The 16,910-nt window shown below is 39.6% G+C and overlaps 1 protein-coding gene and 1 pseudogene across 1 annotated transcript in view; one reads left to right on the top strand and one right to left on the bottom strand.

Annotated features, from left to right (window-relative positions):
- Positions 1–6,408, top strand: part of LOC145712828 (ATP synthase F(0) complex subunit C2, mitochondrial pseudogene) — a 45,601-nt pseudogene extending 39,193 nt beyond the window's left edge.
- Positions 1–16,910, bottom strand: part of EXOC4 (exocyst complex component 4) — a 750,526-nt gene that overhangs the window by 337,308 nt on the left and 396,308 nt on the right. The gene's annotated exons all lie outside the window — the stretch shown is intronic.

The raw sequence follows: 16,910 nt of genomic DNA, 5'->3' as shown, positions 1-16,910 counted from the left end.
GACACAGGGCACGATCCCATGACCTTGAGATCATGACCAGAGCCAAAATTAAGAGTGGAACAGTTAACCTACTGAGTCACCGAGGTGCCCTGGTAGAGTTTTTTATATTAAAAAAATAAGGTGTTTCATGGATAAAATTCAATTAGATGATCAGATCTGGAATATTTACTAAAAAAAAAAAAAAAATCAGTCCTATGATCTTTCTTTCTTTCTTTCTCTTTTTTAAAAATATTTTTGAGAGAGCGCAAGCAGGGGAGGGGCAGAGAGAGGAGCACAGAGGATCCAAAGTGGTCTCCACACTTACAGCAGTGAGACTGATGTGGGGCTTGAACTCACAACCGTGAGATTATACCTGAGCCGAAGTCCAATACTCAACCAACTAAGCCACCCAGGTACCCTTTACGTCATCTAAAAAATCAGCTGCAGACACATTTACTTTACTTTCTTTCACACTCCTAGGTTATAATCAGAATTATAGTCATAGTCCACTTCCTTTTAAGTAAATATAGACAGTGAGCTGTGCAAGATCATTAAGCTTGAAAATGGTGGAGCCTGTTGTCCCTGGTCACACTGCTTCCACACTAATTCACAGCTGGAGCTCCCCTTTCCTTTTCAAATTCAAATAGGCCAGGTATTCTCATTCTCAAAGTCACAATATTTATTTTGTGTGGATGTTTTTTTTCCAGACTACATTTAACCAAATTAAGTTACTTAGTCCCTGGAGGAAACTATAAAAACTCAATTGTCCCTTCTACCATCACGAATTCCATATAGTGATGGCAGTAATAGTCCCTTACACTGATTACCCTGGACACTAATGGGTTCTTTTCTCTTTACAACTAGTGTTGTGGATTCTCTCCCCAAAACCACAATCTCTATTAGCTTTTGGAGATTTCCTTCTGAAATCACAACTACCTCTAACTGCCCTCTTGGAATTAAACTTTAATTCATGTTAAGCCTAGGATTTGAATTTGATCAGTTGAATTTTCTTAAAACAGATACTATCAAGATGATATTTAATAGCAGAGAAGAACTCTGTTTTTTTTCCCTTTATTAACAAATAAACTACAACATAGAGTGGTCCCTGCAATGTTCCTTGAACCACATTGGATAACTAAGTCTCCATATAAAAAACAATTACCAAGCCAACCTACTTCAGGAAATAAAACATAAATTCAATAAAATAAATGAATGTGGATTGTCCATTGTTATTTGTTGTAATATTATCTGGCATATACATGTTGACTAGGACCTATTAGCAAAACAATAGACTTACAGGCTCAAAATCACAAATTCCAAGGTTGGGTATTTTAACATGTGTCTTCCCCAGAAAACCTCTTTATTAATGAATAAATGGAAATGATTTCCTGCACTTTTCGAATTTGCAAAACTCAGAGAGTAAATCAGAGACAAATCCAGGAAAAGAGTAGTCCACAACCAATATCTTTCAATTTCTTTTGTTCACACACAAAGTCAAGATGACTTTGATATAAAGAACTTGAATCAACATCATACAGAATTCATTTAGTGCAGCTTCTCTAAACTGTATCTTTAAAAAAAAAAAAAATAGTCTCTCAAGAGAAGAGTAAATTTAAAGATGGGGTTAACACGTAACTTTGTAAAATACTGTTATATGAATCTTTCTGGCACTCTGCACTTCAGTACATTATAGTTCAGAAAAGTCCTGGAGTTTAAAAAAAAAACCAATCCCCCCCCCCACAAAAAAAAACTACTAGATTTTATTTAAGCAAGGGTTTCCCCCCGCTAAGTTCTGTCTTGTCCCTTACAGGCCATGACTCCAGCTACATTTCCTGGGGCACTAGTGTCTTTTGGAACAGTTTGGCAAATGCTGTTTTATTGAAAAGTATATAGGATTGAAAGACAAATGATTACAGTGTCAGACTAAATTTAAGGAACCTTCTATATGACTCTAACAAGCTTTTTAGTTACTCTGGAACTCAGTTTTCCTAAAAATAAGAGTCACAATATGTATCTCGCAACTGATAATGAAAAATCAATTGCTCTAGTACGTTCTCCATTACAACAGCAAGTAATAAACTTTATTCATTAAGCCAAAATCAAACATTTAGAGAATGTGCAATACTTTAGACTCTGCTGGAGCACCTAGAGATGGTCCTTACATCTCACAGTAGTAAAGAAGACACACATTCAGATAAATCTCTACAGGAAGTAACGCACCTAATCACCGATTCAGCATAAAAAGGGTCAGGCAGGCAAAACTCTACTGAGGAGTGGATCTGAAGGCTGATCATAGATTTGCACGAGGGGCTAAGGCAAAGGGCATCCCAAAGACACAGAGGAGTTTAAGAATATGAATCTCTGAACAGTCTAAATGTAAATATAACCCTCTGTAAATATAGTTCACACTGGCCTCTTTAGTGTGTGTTAAGATTTCACCCTTACAAACATTTGCATCATATCGTGTGGTTCTAAAAAGGTGATGTTGATACTAATTAACAGTAACAGGTACTTTTCAAAAGCAACCTCAAGGTTACTGCATACCTTTATAAGAAATAATATATTCATGGCATCAAACTGGTAAAACACATGCTTACTCTTATTGACTAAATTATTATCATGACCCTATTTTTAATTTCCATATTATAGACACAGGACATGCACAAATAAATTAACCATAGGCCTCCAAACTTTAACATTCTATGCAAAATCTAAATGCATGGCCTTAAAAACCATTAAGAGAGAAAAACAACAGCCAACATACTTGAGTAAATAAAAAACCAAGACATTAGATCCTGGTACAGAGTAACATGCCCACTAAATGTTGGTAGCTCTTTTCACGAGTTGAAGAGATATATAATGTATAGTGCTAAAAAATAAAGTTGTACAATACCCCTATGCATTGTCTTTCATATTAGTAGTTTCAACTCAAAAATGAAATCACTACTTAAAACTATACACACCAAATAAAAAAAAATAGCCGAAGGCATTCTTTTCCTGAAAAGGCACAAATACACAGAGCACAGAGGAAAAAAATAAAATCAAAGGCCACAAATATAAAATCAACTTCATCTTCTTTCTTCCTAGAGCATTTGAACTCTTTTTAATGAAGCATTCGACTTATTTGCATTTTTCTTTGTTCTTAAAACTGAACACATATATGCAGTTTAGCATAGCACGTTTATAAAACAACTAATTTCCATTGTATGGTAGTGCTGGTTATGTTAGGGGAAAAGAACGTGGGCTCCTGAGTTACATGCCTCTGGGTTTTAAAACCCATACTGTAGAACTAACTAGATGCATGACCTTGTGTAAGATTTTGTAACCTTCGGTGCTTTATGAAAAAAATTATGCAAATAATAGTATTTACCTCACAGAAAAACTGTAGCAGTTAAGTAAGATAATCTGTGAAGGTGCCTTCCACTTCTGTAGCATTAACATAAGCCATCATCTCCCCATTTTACTTTGCTTGTTTCTATGAATGAGAACAGAGATAAAGAGTAACAGAAAAGATAAGGAAGAAGACTAACCAGTCTAGGGAAAGGACCATCTCTTTATCATTCAGCCCTAAGAGAACACTAGAATTACCTTGGGAGCTTTCAAATACTAGCTTCTCAGGTCCCAGTCTTTAACCTGTAGTGTCTGAATCATTAGGGATGGGGCCCGGAGGTAGTAATTCTCATGCAGCCAAGTACAGACCAGTCAGTGCTTAGAATGTTTCCTAAAGCAATTAACACACAAAGTTGGTGCTCAGTGAATGTTTATTAAATGTATATATTGCATAGGGTCAACTGACTGGACCATTTGTGACACGACTTAAAAAGAAAAAAAGGAATCCGGTAATTATGCCCTAGGCATGGGACACCAACAAGATTTTCTGCCTTCAGATTCGAAAACATGCAAACAAGTAAGTTAAAATATAACTGTAATAAATATAATAGAAACACAGTAAAAAGGAGAGGGGGATTAATGTGCTGTTCAAAAGCAGTTAATTTCAAGAAATCAGTAAATTATGTCACTTCAATGTCAACTACAACAATAAAAAACCCAAGAGATTATAAAGAAAAAAAAAGACCAAAATGTAAGGGGGACTATTAATTTGTTTTACAATTTATAATGTCATGCTTAAATGATCCATAATCAGTACTATATTTTGCTTTTTAATGACCTGAGAAACAGCACAGATAATCTCTGAAATGTGGAGAATACACCAACCATACGTTAATCTTCATATAAGACAGTATTATTTCAAGTGATCCTCACTACAGTCATATTTCACTATAATAAATGAATCTGGACAGGCCTTTGGCTTTTACTATAACAGGATGTGATGCACAACATTAGTTGCTCAGATAAGCATAATTCAGAACTTCTAGAATTGCATGTCAATTCTAGACATGGGGGAAGGGGGAGAGAGCAGGCTTTACGCCCAGAACAGAGCCTGATGCAGGGCTTGATCTGACCTGAGGCGAAATCAAGAGTCCAACGCTCAACCAACAGAGCCATCCAGGCACCCCTGCATGTCAAACTTTTAAAATGAGTAGACATTTAATGGACATCAGTCACTGTTAGTTTAACAAGGATCAACAATGACTTAAGCTGTCAATGGTTTGGTTTTGACCCAGACATTAAATAATGGCAACAACAGTAAGTTTTTCAAGACTGATACGTTAGTTGAAAAGAGGCTCAACTCTTTGAGGGTAAAACATTGGCTCTTGCTATCCATAAAGTGTACTTTTTTTAACTAAAAATAAATAAAAAGAGAATATATCCTCAACTGCTTCTCTTTGCAAAAACTATTGGGCCAGAGACAGGCAAGGTGGAATCAGACCCAGATCTATTCCTTCTGGTTGCAAGGAAGAGAAGTGAAAATAATATTCAAATTCTTGAAATAAGTCTTGTGTTCTCACCTGAGCATTTACAATGACTCTCAAAATTGAACACATATCAGGATCACCTGTAAGGATTTGCAACAAAGCAAAATCCTGGGCCTGCCCTCTAGTGTTTCGGATTCCACGGGTCTGGGTGGGACTGAGAGTTTGCATTTCTAACAACTTCCCAAGGGATGAGACGGCACTGGTACAGGGGTCACCCTCTCAGGACCACTCCCCTTTTCTCTTCAGCCTTGAGCCACGCTACACAATCTGGCCACACCTACTGAAACTTTGCTCAAAAATAATTTCTTCTCTAAAGTCTTAGTGTTTTGCTATCCTGCTTCTCCCTTCCTCTAATAGACGCCCCCCCCCCCCCACCTTTTTTTAATAGCCTTTCTTTTTTAGAGGCTACTGAGACCGAGTTGGGTATGGCCATCTTTCTTTCTATCCTCAGTGTGCGGACACAGGCAGCATTACACACAGTTTTACTGATTTCAGTGCATATGACCATCAAGAGAGCAACTTCTGGAATCAGATCAGACTGCCTGGGTTTGAACCAGGGTTCCATGACTTCCTTATTGTGTAACGAGGGGTATGTAACTCAAGTCGCTGAACTTCAATTTCCCCTTCCAAAACAACAAAGATATCAAAAGGGCATACCGCAGGGGCGCCTGGGTGGCTCAGTCAGTTAGGCGGCTGACTTCGGCTCAGGTCGTGATCTCGCGGTCCACAAGTTCGAGCCCCGCGTCGGGCTCTGTGCTGACAGCTCAGAGCCTGGAGCCTGTTTCAGATTCTGTGTCTCCCTCTCTCTGACCCTCCCCTGTTCATGCTCTGTCTCTTTCTGTCTCAAAAATAAACATAAAAAAAAAAATTAAAAAAAAAAAGAGCATACCGCATAAGGCCGCTTGGGCAAAGTAAAAATAATGCCTATAATGTGGTTAGCGCATCGTCTGACACGAAGCAGATGCTTAACAAATGTGATTAAGTCATTGACAATATTAAGAAACACTGATTTCTAAGAAAGAGAGATGACCAGGGGCTGCTGGAAAACGCTTGAAGGGTGTTAGGAAGAGCTATCCGAAGAGGATCCCCCCTCCGCCCCATCTTCTCTGCACTGGGAACTACTCTCCTGCCAAAGCCCCTCAGTGCAAAGTTAGTCTGCCCCTTCTTGGTCAGGAGCACCTCTCAGCTGCTGAGCCCATCACTGTCTGCAGTGTTGCTAAAACCACTGGAGACACTGACGGATGGAGCCTTGGCAGCTTGGCAGTCCCACACCCCCCGACCTCACGTATTCCCAGCCGCAGCTTCCGAACCAGCGCCATTTCAAGGGACAGGACACAGCAGCCAAGTGCATTGGGGCTGGGGTTGCCACGGTAGGGGTGGCTGGCTCCAGGGCTGGAACTGGGACTGCGTTCGGGAGCCTCATCATTGGTTATGCCAGGAGCCCCTCTCTGAAGCAACAGCTCTTCTCCTACGTCATCTGGGCTTTGCCCTCCCGGAGGCCACGGGACTCTTTTGCATGATGGTGGCCTTTCTCATCATCTTCTCCATGTGACAGAGCTGTCTCCACTTCCCATAGGTCTTTCCCCAGTGTCTGCCCTGTGTGTTCCTTTTGGAATACCTCCCTCCCACTGCCAGGCAGCCTGGGGAAAATTCTTGACTCAGGGTTTGACAGAGGGAAGACAAATAAATACTGTGTTAATAAGGAAAAAAAAAAGATTTTTATAACGTTTGGCTTTGAGATGAATTTTAAAAAGTGATTCTTCTCCCCTTCAAGAAAATCAGGAATAAAAATCTTTATTACTTCACAGCTGTCATGACTGGGCAGGTATGTGAAGATTGGGGCCATGAGATTGCTCAGTTTCCCCTACTTTGTATGTGTTGAGAGTTGAGAGATGGGAGGGGAACTGGATGAACGCTCAAGGAAGAAGCCGAAAATGGTCAGGGAAAGGACTTTCAGCATGGTTCCGAGCAATCGCTCCACTGCGAGGATTACTTACCAAGATACAGCTGGAAGAGTAGGCTGTTTTGCTTGGAGATCAAAACATAGTTTCAGGAATGGATTTCTTAATCCATCCAGCAATAAATGTGGGGATGAGAAAGACTGGACTGCATATGGAAGACCCTATAAAGATGACTAGTAACAAAGAGAAATCTAACAAGAATGGTAATCAATAGTATCATAATAAAAATATGTAAGGAAAGAGGGCATTTCAATGATTTCAGACCATACACAGAATACTGCAAATGTCTGACTGACAGAGGAGACACCATTATTTAATCCCAGAATAACTGGCACCCTTTGGTTTCTCAAGTACTCAGAATGTAGCATCAATGTCAAAACTTTCACCCAGGAACCAACGAACCATCTCCTGACAAAGAAAAATGGGCCTGGACCATGGGGCTATGTCTTCAGAAGTGTTTAAAATGACAGACAAGCTAAATTATGTTTGAAGGTTTTCTTTTTCTAAGGCAGACAAACTACATTTTTACTAATACTGAAAGATAATTTACTTGTTTAAAAAAATATATTCAGGCCATGTTCTTCCAGTTTCAGAGCTTCCCATATCACTTATAACAGAGAATACTAATGACTAATAAAATTGGGCACCATTTCTTTTCTTATCCATCCCAAAGGAGCAATAATCACCACTATACTGTCATTTCAAATGTAAAGTGAAATCACTAATCCATTGGGACTCAGAGTAGAAAGCTTCAAGGTATTGTTTTATTGGTGCCATTTTTTTCAAGACATATTTTCATTTTGTGGAAGACTTCATTCCAGTTAATTAAACGCTGTGTTGATCAAAGGAAAAATGCATGTAGATATGTACACCATATAATGCCTATTCTATACACTGTGTGCCTACACACAGAATTCGATTTTCAGCTGGCTTCCCAAAAAGGCCAGCTCTTTTGGAGTTAATCATGCTAATATAATTTACTACCTTCTTCTGGGCTTTGGTGAAGAGCCCTATAAAATTACACAATGACCTCAGGACATTTCTATTTGCATTATGGGGTGTCTCAATCATGATTCTAAGTCTGAGTTCAATGGCATATAAAGCAATGCTAAAGAGTTCCACTCTAGACCAACTACTTTAAGAGTGCTTCAAGGCAAACATGTCCTCTAAGCCTACTGTTAAAAATAAATTTTACATATGCCTGTACACACACATCGTTTCCTAGATTCATACGCTAGTATTTTAAGATTTGATGCAAATATTTATGCCAAACAAATACCTTTATCCAGTAGGTGCTTTCTTTAAGTTACATTTCCTGGCAACTGATTAGTAATAGCTAAGCTAAAATATAATGAACAATTGCTTGAATTTATTTTAAGGCCGGATTAAAGAATTAACTAGTTTGGAGAAAGGTTAGTACTTATATTAATAATCAGGTCATGAGGTGTGGGGAACCCAGGTTCTAAGAGGCACTAGAGAGGGGCAAATACCACTGTAGAAATTTAGAATCAAAACATATGAAACAATAAGGTTACTAGAGAAAGCCAAAGATTAAACTTAGTAACGTTAACTTTGTACCAGATATTAAACTTAGTAGTAATTCTTTGCCTACAGACTTATCAAAACTGTGGTAACCCCGTCAAATCTTTGCTTGTACTAGCTGATTAGGTGGAAATCACACTCTGCCGATGGTACACTGCTGGGCATAAAAATGAGACCAAGTAACTGTCACCATCACTGAGTTCATCTAGTCCACATATAATAAAGTCCCTGTTGATGGGGTCAGACTAGAGACCTTGTTCTACAGCTAAGTGGACCCACGGCAGCCGATTCGAAGGCTGGCTAGAAGCCAAGATCATATGCTTACTCATATAAAGCTAAAAATTGAAATGAGGTAGAGAAAAAAGCAATTGAAGCATGATATAGAAGTCCAATTTTTAAAAGAATCCAAATTGTGAGAACGTAAGACTACAGTAGGGAAGGCAAACATGAAACTTAGCTGAATCATTTACTGGAAGATGAGTATTTGTGGGCCAGCTATCATTCAGATTCTATTTTCTTCTTCTACTCAGCTTTATAATGTTTATTACCATTCCTGTGATTCCCCTGTATTTTTTACTAACTCCCGAGTACATCACATACTTGCCATAACACTTGGCGATAATCTAAAGGAGTCTCTATTTGCAAAGAAAAGATCCAACTAAAAGACTGAGCAAAAGTTTTGCCAAAGGGTTTAAAAATCAAGTTAAATCTCCAAGTAAGCTGTCTTCCCATAACTCATGCTTCTCCATTTGACCAAATTACCATTGGAAAGAAGAAAATGGCATTAATGGCCTCGGAACCACTGTTCTTAACAATTTAAAAATCAGTGAGTATTTTGCTTCTCACCGGCCTTTCTCTAGTCCCACCCACGCACATCCCCCTCTTTCCCATTCATTCTTACTTACAAGGACTTCATTTATAATTGACAAATCACAGTGACTGACAGGTGTTTGAGTAATGAAAAATAGTCACCTTCATCAAAATGGGGCACGGTATTTATTATAAATATTCAGAAAGATCAGAGGATTTTTAAGATTATAAAGATGTTTCAGTGGTATCACTAACGATATAGAAGTCCAAATTCTACCTTGTTCATTATCAAACAACACCTTCCATTCATAAACAATTCCTAGACTTCAGCCATAAGGTTCCAAATCTCCTATTTTACTTCCTCCCCTCCACCAGTTCATCAACCCCCACTTGCCAAGGCTCAAAAATGTCTCGGTCAGGTAGAACTGATTTCATGCCAGATCTGCTTTGATCTTTCTTCTATGTGTTTAACTATTTACTTAACCCAAAAGGTAAACAGTGAATAGGGAAAGGGTTAACATTAGGCAGGGAGAGGTAAGGGACCTTCAGGGAGTCAGGCTCAGCTGCAGGGGGGAGGCTGAGGAAGAGTCAGTGGCAGCAGAGTTTGGGAAGAAAGGAGGATGAGATAAACCTGTTCCTGACCTGTCCGAGCTAGATGCCACGAATCAAGTCTCACAAACCTTCTGATAAGGTCCCAGTAAAAAGTCTGGGACAAAAATCCTTGCTGGGTACCCAGTCGGGACCCCTCTCACTCCTGAAAGCTTTACACTTTCTCTCAACAGACTCTATCACTTTGCTCACTCTCTGTTGTCCGTGAGATTAATTCTTCGACTCTGTGAGACAAGGACCAGTGTCTCTCCCACCCTCCTGTGACAATAGGATTCACATAATCTCTATTCTCCAAATCTTTTCACACTAAGCACGTATTTCCTTCAAGAAGTCATATAGCTTCCTATTCACCCTATTCATTAAATCTTCCTATTCCTGTTCAAAATTCTATTATAAAATCTTCAGACATACAAGTACAAAGAATAATGAGTACTCATGCAGCTGCTGCCCAGTTAAAAAAATAATACATTTGGGGTGCCTGGGTGGCTCAGTCGGTAAAGTGTCTGACTTTGGCTTAGGTTACGATCTCACGGTGTTTGAGTTCGAGCCCCGTGTTGGGCTCTGTGCCGACAGCTCAGAGCCCGGAACCTGCTTCGGATTCTGTCTCCCTCTCTCTCTCTGCCCCTCCCCTGCTCGCACTCTGTCTCTTACTCTCTCTCTCAAAAATAAATAAACATTAAAAAAAATAATAATAAATAAAACATTCAAGCCTCGAGTGTAGTCCTCTCCAATCACATTCCTCTTCCTTCTCTCACCCCTAGTAGTGACCACTATACTGACTTTAATGTTTATCCTTCTGAACTATGTCTTTATATTTTATATACACATGGACTACAAAAGAATACACAGAGACATACGTGTAGTTTCTCACATTTAAACTTTACCTAAATGCCATCATATTATATTCTTCTTCCAACATTATGTTTGGGAGATTGATTCCTGTTGAGGTACACAGTTCCTGTTCAACCATTTTTTTATTACTGGGTAGCATGGGTAGCTTTTTATTGTTGTAGCGTATCACAATATCTTTATTAATCCTTCTGTCAATTAACAGAATGTTTCCAGTTTTTAACTATACTTACTGATGCAGGTTGTACTTCATTGCTAAGTAATCTATTTTTATTTTCTCTCCATTTGCTTTTAACGTATTATCTTTGACTTTAATGTTCCATAGTATTTTGCTGCATTAAAGTATGGTCTCTTTTATCTTTCCTGTTTGGAATTCATTATGCTTCTGGGATCCAAGGGTTTTTGTCATTTATCAATTCTAGAAATTTCTCAGTTTCTATTTCCTTAGCTATTGCCTCTTTCCCATTCTATTATCTTCTTTCAAAACTCTCTTGATGTATGTTTGAACTTCTCGTCTTATCTGTTCCATTTACCTACAGCTGTGTAAAAACTCGCTGCAAAACTTAGTAACAACCACTATTTGTGGGTCAAGAATTCTAATAGGGCAGAGCACGGATGGAATGTGTTTGTTCCATGATGTCTGGGACCTCGGATGGGAACACTCAAACAACTAGGAGTGACCTCAAGAGCTAGGACTGGGCTCTGAATGGTTTGGTATTCCTCAAAACATCAGAGGCTCGGGGCGCCTGGGTGGCTCAGTCGGTTAAGCGTCCGACTTCAGCTCAGGTCACGATCTCGCAGTCCGCGAGTTCGAGTCCCGCGTCGGGCTCTGGGCTGATGGCTCAGAGCCTGGAGCCTGCTTCGGATTCTGTGTCTCCCTCTCTCTCTGCCCCTCCCCTGTTCACGCTCTGTCTCTCTCTGTCTCAAAAATAAATAAACATTTAAAAAAAAAAAAACAAAACAAAAACATCAGAGGCTCACAGTAATTTAATGGATTTCTTTCATGTCAGCTCAGGGTTCCAAGAACAATCATTCTAGCAAACAAGGTAGAAGTTGTATAGACTTTTATGACTTAGCTTCAGAAATTATATAACATTTACACCATACTCTTGGTCCAGTCACAAATCTGCCCGGTTTCAAGGGCATGGACTCCATCTCAAGATAGGAAGGGCATCAAAGAACTGGTAGTCCCTGGAGTGCCTAGGTGGCTCAGTCAGTTAAGCGTCCGACTTTGGCTCAGGTCAAGCTCTCACAATTCAAGCCCTGCATCGGGCTCTGTGCTGACAGCTCAGAGCCTGGAACCTGCTTTGGATTCTGGGTCTCCCTCTCTCTCTGCCCTTCTCCCTCTTTTTTTTAAAAAAAATTTTTTTTCAACGTTTTTTATTTATTTTTGGGACAGAGAGAGACAGAGCATGAACGGGGGAGGGGCAGAGAGAGAGGGAGACACAGAATCGGAAACAGGCTCCAGGCTCCGAGCCATCAGCCCAGAGCCCGACGCGGGGCTCGAACTCACGGACCGTGAGATCGTGACCTGGCTGAAGTCGGACGCTTAACCGACTGCGCCACCCAGGCGCCCCTGCCCTTCTCCCTCTTGCACAATCTCTCTCAAAAATAAGCATTAAAAAAAATTTAAAAAAATTCGTAGTCCTTTGTAAAAGTGCCACTGCAGCCTACATATTTTAACTTCTCTTTCATATTTTCTAAATATTTTGTCTTTATTCATTACTTTTAAGTAGTTTCTTCAGATTTGTCTAGTGGTTTGCTAATTTTCTCGTGTGTCTAATCTGATGTTTAAACCATGAACTAAATTCTTAAGGCAAAGATTAGAATTTTCACTCCTAGAGGTCCTTTTGGTTCTTTATCAAGACTGCCTAGAGTTTTATTTTGCCAGCAAAATATTCTTTTTCTTATTTTTTTATGTTTTTGATACAAATTTTAGTTTTTAAACATTTGAAACACATCTGTTTTGTATTCTGTAACTACTAATCCCATTTCTAAAATTATTAGGAACTAATTCAACTGCTTATTGTTTCTGCTTGACTCTAGCTCATGGTTACATATCCCCTGTGTACTTCTGTAATTTCAGGTTGTGAATTCACGTGTTAGGCAATTTTGTCTATGGACAGAACTGAGGTCTGAATTCACAGCATATCCTTCCAGAGAAGAAGTGTTTGCTTTGCTAGGACGAATTTCCTCGTCATTTCTCTTTACTGCTAAGTGGATTTTTTTTTTTTTTCTATTCTACTCTTTTACTAAAGTTATAACTGTTCAAAAATTCTGTGCTTCATATGGTGGCTTTAATTCTAAAATCCCTTCTTGTGCAGGCCCAAGGTCCTGTCTCCAGTAGTGATGCAGCTGTTAAAACTCAAGCCTCCTGGTTACTGAGACTGACAAATGCCCCAAGCAGCTGCAATATCGGTATTAGCTTTACTGCTCTGGTTTTTGGTTTTCTCTTTATTTTCGTCCCCAGGAGACCTCTTACTAACAAGGTCAGCAATACATTTGAAAGGACCTTTATTACATTACATCCAGCATTTCTAACTGTTTCATACTGGGAAATTTTCCAGACTTTGTAGCTCTCAACCTTGCCAGAAATCAAAGCCCCTTCATTTTGTTTTTATGTGGTCATTTCGAATAATTTTTCTTCCCCATTTCCTTTAACCTAGGACCCACAAATGTCTCGTATTATGCAAAATCTCTTCTCTTTCATCAAACCCAGTCGTTAAAAAGTTGAGGTAATGTGGCATTTTTCAAACTACCAATCCTTAAAGTTGAAAATCAAGTAAGAATGTGGTAGTTTTGTACTGAAATGCTTGGTCTTTGTAAATCTATCAAGCTTATAAACAGTATAATGAAACCATCACTTTTTCATCCTTCACAAAGTTACAAAAGTGCATTAAAATCCAAAGAATAATGCTTTCTGGCATTTTAAACACATTTTAATTAATTAATTAATTTTGATATAGTAAATTATCATGAAGGATTAATACTTTACCTTTCATTTGTAAAACACTATATCACAGTTTACATGCAGTCCTATCAAAGGCAAAAGAAGGAGATGACATCTAGAGGCGTCTTTTCTGAGCTGTGACCAGTCTCTCACAAGTTCATCACATCTGTGCTAAGTAGCATCTGTTAAAGTTTTGGTTAAGCGGAGGTGTCTCAACTACTTGGATAAACGGTATGGATTATGTTGGCAGAGTAATACATCTTTTTTTTTTTTTTAAACATTTATTTATTTTTGAGACAGAGAGAGACAGAGCATGAACGGGGGAGGGTCAGAGAGAGAGGGAGACACAGAATCTGAAACAGGCTCCAGGCTCTGAGCTGTCAGCACAGAGCCCGACGCGGGGCTCGAACTCACGGACCGCGAGATCATGACCTGAGCTGAAGTCGGCCGCTTAACCGACTGAGCCACCCAGGTGCCCCAAGTAATACATCTTTAAAATAGCAAGTGTGATTTCGCGACTTTCTTTATAAATGATCCAGGACAGCTTGCTAAATGCATATAAAGAAACCCGGGAGCACAGGGTGATCATTTGCTTAATATGCCATGGTTTAATAATAATTTTTAAAAATGGGTGGAATTTCTGTTTTCTAGGTATTTTATTTTATATCCCTGTATTTTGGAGGTGGAGATTTGTAGGTAAAATATTCACCAGCTTTTCATATTTGATGCTAATATATACCACCTCATTTTTTTTTTCCCCCACGAGTGGATGTATCATAAAGTGACAGCTGTTTTAACAAAACTGGCAAAATTGCTTTTCTTGATTAAAGAATGCCTAGAATCTCGCGAATGCCCCAAAACTTGGTAATTATGTGCTGTGCAGAGACCATAAAGCCATATTAGAGGTAGGGCTTTCAAATGAGGATTCTACTTAAAATTATTCTAACCTTAAACAATATTTAACGATCAGTGAGAGAGTAATTACCACCATGTGTTTTAGTCTGATGCAGAAGCCACAGATATTACTTATAATGGCTCAGATGAGTAAGTTACAAACCATTCATTCTTGCCTTGCCAGCCTCTTGACAGCTTAATACGTATGTTACACACGGAGCCCTAAGAGAGAAGCCAACACCGCTATGAAGTCGGCACGCGGTGAGTTAAATTAACAAGCCAGATGTAAAATATGCTGCCAACTTGATACTGATCAATTATGCCCCAAGCAGAGCAATCGAGGAGTGCCATCTCTGAAAGTAAGCCCGTTGACCTAAAAGAATGAGAAACAACACTCACAGTGATTTTACTCCTTCTCATCTGTCTGTGAACACTAACAAAATGTGTCAGCTGGAATGAGCCATGTAATACAAACACACAGGGAAGGAGAAGCGAGGCCCCACGAAGAAAGACAGGAGTAAAAGGAGAGGAGAGATGGCATTCAAGAGAGCCACGGTGCTCAGAAAAATCAAAGCGGGAAGGGCAGTCTTTCAATCAGGTCTTCACACTTTTTCCCCTTTCATAGAATGATAAAGTCTTTGAAAAATCAGGACACGGACTTGTTTAAAGAAAAGCATTTCATCGTGTTGGCACAGAAAGGAAATCCATACATGCCTTTGCCATGTGTGGACCAACTCCTTTCCTTCAAAAGCACGTATTGGTGCTGGAGAATATAATGTGCTCTGGGACCCAGCAGGTGTAGCTTTTGAGTCATTCTGACTGACAGCCTCAGCCCCTAGGACGTGGTAAAAGGGTCTGACGGCAAACACGACTTAACGTCTGGTTCGGAACTAGCAGGCAATGGAATTACAATGTGTGCATGAGAAAAGTGGCCTACGCCATTGCTCAGGGAATGCTTCTCTTCTGGAAAGCCACGCAGGGTAACCTGGGTGTTTCTTTAGCACATGTTATGGCATGAACCTAGCATATGGATTCTCAGAAATAGGGTGACACCTCTCGAGGTGTCAAGTTCTTCACCTTGAGAACTTTAAGAGTACCTCATAGGTTGTAAGTTTTCATTGTAGGGATGAAATAAAGGCATAGCTATCAAGTGCTGAAAACAGTGCTAGATTTGTGATATCCCAAAATTAACTATTCTAATAGCATGGCTGTTATCCTGCTTAACAGACTTACTTATTTTTCCTGACTTCTACATCATTTAACCAACTTGTAAAGTTTTAAGTTTCTCGCGAGCTTCCATTTCAGCCATTTTGATATGGCATTCCTTCTCCACAGTAAAGGGAAAGTGCTTGTTACTGTGCATATTTAAAAATGACCATCAGAATAAAGGACGTATACAAGAGCTGATGTGCCAGCAGAGAAAACAGCCCAGTGAAAATGTATGATAGAATTGCTCTAAAATGGTAACAGAAGGTAGTAAGTCAAAAATTTCATCAGAATCATCAAAATTTTTTAAAGCTTACTTATTTATTTGAGAGAGACAGAGGCAGCATGAGTGGGGGAGGAGCAGAGGGAGGGAGAAAGAGAGAGAATCCCAGGCAGGCTCCACGCTGACCGAGCCCAGCCCGACGTGGGGCCTGAACTCACCAAACCGTGAGATCATGACCTGAGCCAAAACCAAGAGTACGATGCTTAACTGACGGAGCCATCCTGGCACCCCAGATTAATCAAATTTTTAATTACACAGATTATACATATTCTATTAAATACAACTGAATATAGTGCACAGCATACCGTTTCTTTCGAATTAAGTTATACACCTGTGTGTTACTTCCTGAGTATTAAGTTTCTTTTTCTTTTTTTAACATTTAACCTTGAAAAAATTGTTCACTTCCGGAGGAGCTGCCAAGTACAGTATGGAGAGTTCTGTGTGCCCTTCACCCGCTTCCCCGTGTTTTTTTTTTTTTTTTTTCAACGTTTTTTTATTTATTTTTGGGACAGAGAGAGACAGAGCATGAACGGGGGAGGGGCAGAGAGAGAGGGAGACACAGAATCGGAAACAGGCTCCAGGCTCCGAGCCATCAGCCCAGAGCCTGACGCGGGGCTCGAACTCACGGACCGCGAGATCGTGACCTGGCTGAAGTCGGACGCTCAACCGACTGCGCCACCCAGGCGCCCCTTCCCCGTGTTTTAACAAGGGTTCCATTACTAAAACTGAGTTAACATTGGTACAATACTCTTAACTCCACTACAGACTACATTCTGATGTCCCCGGTTTTTCCACTAATGTCCTTTTTCTGTTTCAGGGTCTACTCCTTGATGCCACATTGAATTTAATCGTCATGTCTCAGTCTCCTCTGACCTATGACAGTTCCCAGGCTTTGTCTTTCATGATTTCAAAACTTCTGAGGAGGATTCACCAGTTATGTTGTTCCTTTG

Source organism: Panthera onca, chromosome A2, assembly GCF_046562875.1.
Source record: "Panthera onca isolate mPanOnc1 chromosome A2, mPanOnc1 haplotype 2, whole genome shotgun sequence".
Classification (NCBI taxonomy): Eukaryota; Metazoa; Chordata; class Mammalia; order Carnivora; family Felidae; genus Panthera; species Panthera onca.
This window is presented reverse-complemented; position numbering and strand designations above follow the sequence as displayed.